The 7,621-nt window shown below is 44.5% G+C and overlaps 1 non-coding gene across 1 annotated transcript; it reads right to left on the reverse strand.

Annotated features, from left to right (window-relative positions):
• Positions 1–1,326: 1,326 nt before the first annotated feature.
• Positions 1,327–1,433, reverse strand: LOC130025594 (U6 spliceosomal RNA). Its single transcript, XR_008792730.1, has one exon. It is a non-coding gene; the product is annotated as a U6 spliceosomal RNA (small nuclear RNA).
• Between the last annotated feature and the right edge of the window lie 6,188 nt (positions 1,434–7,621).

Genomic DNA, 7,621 nt, shown 5'->3' on the forward strand with positions numbered 1-7,621 from the left:
CCACAGCCCCTAACTACGTCATTAATAAACATTAAAGATTTCTGTTTTATACAAGATACTATCAAAATAAAGGCATCTGCCTTATATGTGGCTGACCCTGGTATAGTCCCTGGTACAACAAGGTCTCCTGAGCACCACTGGGAATGACGCTTTGGCACAGAGCCAGGCGTAGCCCCTGAGCAACACGAAGTATAACAATAACAAAAACAATAATAATAATATTGACTGAAAAGATGTTTGAAACTCAAACGGCTGAGCATATGCTTTGTATTTGGGAAGCCTGTTTTTGACCCCTGGCCCTGTTAGTTCTTCTGAGCACTGAACTTGGAGTAATTCCTGAGAACCACTGAGTGTGGTCAACCCCTCCCCCCAGATGCTGATAAGACAAACCTCAGACTAGGAAAACTAATTTTCTGTTTGCTTGTTTTTGTTTTTTGGGCCATCCCTACCTCTGCACTGGGGGATCACTCCTGGCAGGGGAGGGACGAGCATGTGTGGTGCTGAGGATCAAGCCTGCGTCAGCTGCGTGCAGGGCAAGTGCCCTTCCACTGTACTGTATCTTCAGCCCCAGGAATTTTTTTTTAATGGTGACTGAGATCACACCCAGGGACTGACACACACCAAATGAGTGGTCTACCATTGAGTCACATTCCAGTCTCGGTGGGGGGAGCGGGGGGAATGTCAGATAAAGGACACTATCCAAAATATACAAAAGCTCTTTAAACTTCACAGCTAGTGAGACAGAGAGATGGCTCAATGGGATGAGCAAGGACTTTGCCTGTACAAATCCTGGATCTGATCCCAGCACTGCACGATCCCCAGAGCACTGCTAGGAGCAACCCCTGAACACTGAGCCTGGAATAACCCCTTAGCACTACAGAGTGAATTCCAAAAGTCAAAGACCAAACAAATAAAACTATCTTTGCAAAAAGAAAACAAATAATCTGATATAAAAATGGACCAAAAAAAAAAAAAAAGGACCAAAGGAGCTGTCGAGATAGTACAGTGGGCAGGGCCTTGCCTTGTATATGGCTGATTTGGGATTGATTCCCGGCACTATAAATGGTACCCCAAGGCCCACCAGGAGTGATTCCTTAGTGCAGAGCCAGAAGTAAGCCCTGAGTATCAGTGGGTATGGCCCAAAACCAAAAAAAAAAAAAAAAAAAGGAGGGGAGTAAAGACCTTAATAACAGAATCCTCAGAGTCAAGACATAGCTCAGTGATAGAGTTGCCTTGCATGTGTGAGTCCCTGGGTTTCATCCCCAGCAATGCAAAAATGAACAACAAGAAAAAAATCAGAAACACTTTATTTTTTTAATCTCTGTGAAAAATATGGAACGCTTCACGAATGTGTATGTCACCCTTGTGCTGGGGCCATGCTAATCTTCTCTGAATCATTCCAATTTTAGTATATGTGCTGCCGAAGCAAGCACAAAACCAGAAACACTTCACACACACACACACACACACACACAAATCTACAGACAAATAAAACATAAGGAAAGATGCTTTGAGGCCAGAAACATTGCAGAGGGGGAACGGTGCATGCCTTACCTATAGCTGAGCCTGGCTTGAATCCTCAGCATCACATACAGTCCCCTAAGCACCGCCACTGATTTCTGAGCACAGACTGAGCACAGAGTCAGGAGTAAGCCCTCAGCACAGCCAGGTGTGGCCCCAAAACCAAAAGAAAAGATACTTCATATCATACGTGACCAGAGAAATGCAAATTAAAACAACCACGAGATCCTATTATCCACCTTTTGGAATGGCCTGAATTCTCTTCCAATGGGGATTGGAGCCAAAGGCTCATTCACTGCTAACCGCCCTAAGCCTGTATCACCACTTTGCAAGACAATTAGGCAAATCCTTCTTTTTTTTTAGATCACACTTGGCTGTGCTACCACTGCCTTAGTGCCCAGCCTGTGCTCAGAGATCACTCCTCATTGGAGCTCTGAGGACCACATGCAGTACTGAGAATCAAACCAGGTTGCCTACATGCAAAGCAAGTGCCTTAACTTCTATGCTACCTCTCAAGCCCCAATAAAACCTGCCTATGAATTTCTTTTCAAATTCTAATGCAAGTGCAAATAATCCTTAGAGACACATAATTTCCATTCTCCAGACATCATCCTCAATCCAGGCATTTTTTTCTTTGGTTTATATGCCCAGTTTAGCAACATGTATCTCATTGGATCACCTCACTGAACTATAACTGTGGGCAGCATGGCAAAAAGGAAGCTGAGAAGCCCAAATTGTTTTCTTGCTAACATTCTCTTATCCAGAATCATGGGAGGTTGACAAACAAGATTTTAAAAGAAGTTCTCTTTGTGTGTGTGTGTGTGTGTGTGTGTGTGTGTGTTGGGGGGGCGTCAGAACAATAGTATAGCAGGTAGGGCACTTGTCTTGCATGTGGCCAAGCTAGGTTCAATCTCCAGCATCCCATAGGGTCTCCCAAGCACTGTAAGGAATAATTTCTTTTCTGTTTTTAATTCATTAAAATTTTTAAATCGAATTACTGTAAGATAATTACAAAGCTTTCATGTTGGAGTTTTAGTCATACCATCATCACACACCCATCCCTCCACCAGAGCGCATTTTCCACCACCAATGTACCAGCATCCCTCCTGCCTCTGTGGCAGGCAACTTACTTCTTTCTCTCGCTCTACTTTTGGGCATCATGATTTGCAGTACAGACACTGAGAGGCCATCATATTTGGTCCTTAGTCCACTTTCAGCACACATCTTCCATCCTGAGTCACCCCTGCCAGAAGTAATTTTTTAGTGCAGAGTCAGGAGTAGTCTTTGAGCATCGTCAGGTGTGGCCCCCAAAACCAAACCAAACCAATAAGCCAAAAAAAAAGTGGGGCTTGTTCTTCAAACCAGCATTCTCCCTTGAACACGTATCTCACTTGCATCTCTGTTTCTTTGCCTTTTTTAAATCACTCTGGAGAAGCTCTGTTTTCTCTCAAACACACACTTCTCCCTTTTTCTCCCCTCTTATCTTTCAAACTTAAGTTTCAATAAAAACGGACTCTTTCATCTTCCTTCCTTCCTTCCTTCCTTCCTTCCTTTCTTTCTTTCTTTCTTTCTTTCTTTCTTTCTTTCTTTCTTTCTTTCTCTTTGGGTCACTCACCCGTTCTTTCCTTTTTTTTCTTTCTTTTTGAATCACACCTGGCAATGCTCAGGGGTTACTCCTGACTCTGCACAAAGGAATTATTCCTGGAGGTGCTCAGGGGACTGTCCCTAAAAGAAAAGAAATAAAAAGCATGGAAACAGAAACTTTTTGACAACTGTATGGCAATAACACTCATGGAATGAATAAAATCCTAGAAAGACACAAACTACTAAGGATGGCTAAAGAAGAAGTAAAAAATATGTAAAATAAATATTGAATTAGTAGTTTAAAAAAACTCCCAGAGGGGCTGGAGAGATAGCACAGCGGGTAGGGCGTTTGCCTTGCACGCTGCCAACCTGGGTTCGATTCCCAGCATCCCAGATGGTCTCCTGAGCACCGCCAGGAGTAACTCCTGAGTGCAGAGCCAGGAGTAACCCCTGTGCATTGCCAGGTGTGATGTTCGCATCACAAAAAAAGCAAAAACGAATAAAACAAAAACAAAAACAAAAACAAAAAAACCTCCCAGAGACTGAAAAACTAGTACAGGATTTAAGGCACTTGCATTGCATTTGACCAAGCCCAGTTGGATGCCCAGCACCACATGGTTCCCTGAGCACTGCTGGGTGTGATCCTAGAGGCGTTCACCACCAAGAGTGACCCCCAGGTTACCTGAGCATGTTTTGGGAGACCCCTCAAAATAAGTAAAAATAAAAATTTCCTACCAAAAGATGTTCAGTCCTCACTGATCTCAGTGGTGCATTCTACCAAAGAATTAAATAACAATAATATAACAATAATAATTAAAACCAATTCTTCACAAGTCCACCACAGTAAAGGAGAAGGGAAATACTTCCCAATTCATTTCATGAGACCAATGTGACCCTGATACAAAATCAGACAAAGGTATCGCAGAGAACTGGAAGGATTGTGCAACAGGTTGAGGGGCCCTTTGCAAGAAGGAGCTCCAGGTTTGATCCCTGGATACTGCCTGGTATCCCCCATACTTGGAGGGACCCCTCTGCACTGAGCTGGAAGCAGTCTTAGCCATGTGTGGTCCCCAAACAATACAAAATAAAAAACATAAAAGAAAAATGAGAACCAGTGTTCCTTTTGAATAAAGACATGAATTTCTTCAACAGGGGCCAGAGTGGTACGGAAGGTAGAGTACTTGCCTTGCATGTGGGTTTGACCCCTGATATCCCATGTGGTCCCCCAAACTTGTCAGGAGTGAAGTCCAGGAGTAACCCCTGAGTACTGCCAGGTGTGGCCCAAAACAAAAACGAAAACAAATTTCCTCAAGCAAATTAAATCTAGCAACATATGTAAAAATAGTATAGACCATGCCAAAGTAGGATATACTGAATGCAACTTCCAATGTAAGTTAGTTTAACATCCCAAAATCAAAGTCATGTTCCATGTCACTAGAAAAGGGATAAAACCTATGCGAACATCTCAATTGATGCAGAAACACCGCTCTGTTGCACTGTCCTCCTGTTGTTCATCAATTTACTCGAGCGGGCACCAGTAACATCTCCACGGCGAGACTTGTTGTTACTCTTTTTGGCATACCAAATATGCCACGGAGAACTTGCCAGGCTTTGCCGAGTGGGTGGGATACTCTCGGTAGCTTGCCGGGCTCTCTGAGAGGAACGGAGGAATCAAATCCGGGTCGGCCACGTGCAAGGCAAATGCCCTACCTGCTGTGCTATTATTTTACAAAATCCACAATTGCTTTATGATTGAAAAAAATCAAATAAATAAATAAATTGATTTTCTAGACAAACTAAGAAGAGAATTTTCCCATCCTGATAAAGGATCTCTGTAAAAAAAAAAATAACAAAAAAAACAGGGGCTGAATGGATAGCACAGTGGGGAGGGCATTTGTTTGGTCCCCGCATCCCATATGGTTCCTCAATGACTGCCAGGAGTAACTTCTGAGTAAAGAGCCAGTCATAACCCCTGAGCATCGCTGGGTATGGCCCAAAAAACAAACAAAACAAAACAAAACAAAACAAAACAGGGGCCCATAGGAGAAAGTACAGGAGGCAGGGTGTTTGCCTTGCACGCAGCCATATGGTCCTCTGAGCACTGCCACGACTGATCCCTCAGCTCAGAGGCTTGGGTGAGTCCTGGGTACAGCTGGGTGGGTTCAAGAAACAAAAGAGAAGCGTACAACTGCATTCTCGGTAACACAAAAAAGAAAAATGACATAGGAATTCATTGAACAAAATAAAAGACGTACACATGGAAAACTACAAATCATTACAACTTAAATTAATGAAATGAATTCCCTCGTTCATCCATCACAACGTCCTGGGGATGGCTCATGGCTCATGGCTCATGCTCATGGCACCTCTTTGCCAGCTGCGGCCGAGTCCCCGTCCCTGCTGTGACTGCCGGTTACCTCCAGCAGGTGTGTGCGAGCGCGCGCGGCAACGAAAGGGTGTGCCTCCACGTGAGCATCATCACAGTTAGAGAGACTGAAGTGCCAGGAGGCGGCTCAAAAGTAGCGGACTGGCACCGGGGAGGCCCTGGGTTCTATCTTCGGCCCTGCAACAGAAACCAAAAAAGAGGAGCGGACACTGCCGGGAGGATGAGCACGCGCGGGGCGTTCGAGCACGACACCCCGCCAATCCGCCAGAGCAGAGAGCCGACGTGCTGCTCAGGTGTGCAGGCGCCTCTGAGAAGCCTGCGGAGCTGGTGAGCACCTGCGCCAAGAGTGCAGAGTCACCAGGCACCCGTGCAACCCCACGGCACCAACAGAGGGAAAGGTTTGGGCAATGATGAAGAATTTTGTTTTGCCTTTTTGGATTACTCTTTAGTCAATCGTTTATAACAAGCAATACAAAAGAAATTATTTAGTATCTGCCTTTGGGGCAGGCTTGGATGGTGTCGAAAGAATGGTGATGGGAAGGTGTAATGGTTGGTGTTGGAATATTGAATGTAATCAATTACTGTGAACAACCCTATGAAAATAAAATAAAAAAAAAGAATCTTGCTTTGTTTTGTGGTCACAACAGTGCTCAGGGGCTATTCCTGACTCTGTGCTCAGGGGTGACCCTGGTTGTGCACGGGGACCATATGTGGTGCTGAGGATCAAAAAAGGACCAACTAACTGCCTTGCTCACTACGTTTTCCCTCTGACATATCTTTTTTTTTTAATTGTTTTTTCTTTTTTGGGCCACACCTGGCAATGCACAGGGGTTACTCCTATCTCTGTACTCAGGACTCACTCCTGGCGGTGCTCAGGGGACCATATGGGATGCTGGAAATCGAATCCGGGTTGGCTGCTTGCAAGGCAAATGCCCTCCCGACTGTGCTATTGCTCCATTCCCTCCCTCTGACATATCTTGATATACAAACAATTAAAAAATTTTTTTCAGGGGCCAGAGCGATAGCACAGCAGGTAGGGCATTTGCCTTGCACGTGGCCGACCCGGGTTCGATCCCCGGCATCCCATATTCTCCCCTGAGCACTGCCAGGAGTAATTCCTGAGTGCAAATCCAGGAGTAACCCCTGAGCATTGCTGGGTATGACCCAAAAAGGAAAATAAATAAACAAATAAATAAAAAATGTTTTTCGGGGGCCTGGAGTGATAGTATAGCAGGTAGGGTACTTGCCTTGCAGCTGACGCAGGTTCAATTCCTGGTATCCCAGATGGTCACCCAAGCCTACCAGGAGTGATCCCTGGTAGGAGCCAGAAGTAAGTCTTGAGTAATGCCTGGTAGGCATTACAAAACAAAACAAAACAAAATCTTCAGTACTCTATATGTTCCTATTTATTATGTTTCTTCGGGGTGGGGGGAGTGGATAGGAAGGGCCACATCCATCACTGGTCGGCCTCTGGGGCCATACTTGATGCTGGGGATCAAACCTGGGTCACCATTGTGCAAGTCAAGCTCCCTATCCACTCTATTATTTCTCTGTCCACCAATAAGCTATTTTTAGAAAAGACAGTAATCTAAAAGGTGATGTCTAGATTCAACTTAGTCTTTATCAAAAGCCCAGCTGGCTTTTGGAAGAAATTGGCATTCTGAGCCTAAAATCCTTATGGAAATGCAAGCAACCTATAGTGACTAAAACCATCTTGAAAAAAGAACAAGATTGGAGGATTTTGACAAAATTGAAATCCTCCAGTTTTGTTCTCAATTTCAAAACTTACTGCGAGGCAACAGTAATCATGATAATGCAGTAGTAGCATAAAAATAGATCTACCAGTGAAATTGAACTAAGAGTCCAGAGTTTTAGCATATCAGTGCAGGAAAGAACAATCTTTTCAGTATATGGTGCTGGGACACAATTAGTATTCACATTAAAAATGCTAAGTTCTGGAGCTGGAACGATAGTGCAGAGAGGAGGATTGCCTGATATGCGGCTGACCTAGTTTGATCCCTGGCACCTCACAGAGTTTCTCCTCTACCCAGCCCTGTCAGGAATAATTCCTGAGGGCAGAGCTAGGAGAAGCCCCTGAGCCTCTGAGCATTGCCAAGTGTGGCCCCCAAA

This window comes from Sorex fumeus, unplaced genomic scaffold, assembly GCF_029834395.1.
Source record: "Sorex fumeus unplaced genomic scaffold, SorFum_2.1 ptg000030l, whole genome shotgun sequence".
Lineage (NCBI taxonomy): Eukaryota > Metazoa > Chordata > Mammalia > Eulipotyphla > Soricidae > Sorex > Sorex fumeus.